The following is a 1,122-nucleotide window of genomic DNA, read 5'->3' as shown; positions in this document are numbered from 1 at the left end:
TATTTGTCTTTTAATTATTTTATTTGCTATTTTAACTGCATTTTTTATCTTGCTGATTTTTAAGATTTCTTGTTTGGAGGCCTTCAACGGTGAAAGAGCTGCAGTTGGTAAAGGTTCGGCTATGTGCCGCTTTGGTTGTAAATGTGTTATTACATTACAATAAATTACAGTTAGAAGGTGAAACTGACCCCAACCCAATTTGGCCCTTTCCACAATCCTAATTACCTGTTCTGCCCAGCGGGTTTAGCGGGCGTTTCACTACCTGTCGCAGGAAACAGTAACTATGCTCATTTACATTAACACCGATAGTGTGTACAGAATGAAATTTTCACTCTGCAGTGGAGTGTGCGCTGATATGAAACTTCTTGGCAGATTAAAACTGTGTGCCGGGCCGAGACTCGAACGCGGGACCTTTGCCTTTCGCGGGCAAGTGCTCTACCAACTGAGCTAGCCAAGCACGACTCACGCCCGTCCTCACTGCTTTGGTCTCTACCTACTGGCGGAATTAAAGCAGTGAGGACGGGCGTGAGTCGTGCTTGGGTAGCTCAGTTGGTAGAGCACTTGCCCGCGAAAGGCAAAGGTCCCGAGTTCGAGTCTCGGCCCGGCACACAGTTTTCATCTGCCAGGAAGTTTCACCGATAGTGCATAATTGCATGACGTCGTTGCATCTATATCCGAGCAGGTCTTGTGGGTGGTTCATTTTTTTTGTCAGGCAGTGTTCATTAATTGAAACTTACGTTTTCGACAATTTACATCTGATTGCTTTACATATTTTTGCTGAAAAAGTCTGTTTGTGTACATTCAGTTTGTACATTGTTAAAGAACAATACTCACTGAATATTTCTGTAACACACTTGTCGAAAACACTTGTATCACATGCAAAATTAAATTCATCTACCTCCTGATTGGAATAAACTGTTGGATTTTTCACGTGTAATAAGAATAAGAGAAGGCTCATTGTTTGAATGCATGGAAGACCTATTTAATTTCCCCTAATTCTCGTTGTTTGGATATCGTGTGACGCTAGTCGATCGGTAACTGACAATATTCTAATCTAGAGGTAGCGGTTTCTGCTAAAAAGACGAAAAATCATAAATTATAACCTGACCATGTTTAAATGCC

The 1,122-nt window shown here is 41.6% G+C and overlaps 1 non-coding gene across 1 annotated transcript; it reads left to right on the top strand.

Annotated features, from left to right (window-relative positions):
* Positions 1-533: 533 nt before the first annotated feature.
* Trnas-cga (transfer RNA serine (anticodon CGA)) lies at positions 534-608 on the top strand. The gene has a single exon. It is a non-coding gene; the product is annotated as a tRNA-Ser (tRNA).
* Positions 609-1,122: the final 514 nt, after the last annotated feature.

This window comes from Schistocerca serialis, chromosome 1, assembly GCF_023864345.2.
Source record: "Schistocerca serialis cubense isolate TAMUIC-IGC-003099 chromosome 1, iqSchSeri2.2, whole genome shotgun sequence".
Lineage (NCBI taxonomy): Eukaryota > Metazoa > Arthropoda > Insecta > Orthoptera > Acrididae > Schistocerca > Schistocerca serialis.
The sequence above is the reverse complement of the archived record's forward strand: the minus strand, read 5'-3'. Positions and strand labels throughout refer to the sequence as shown.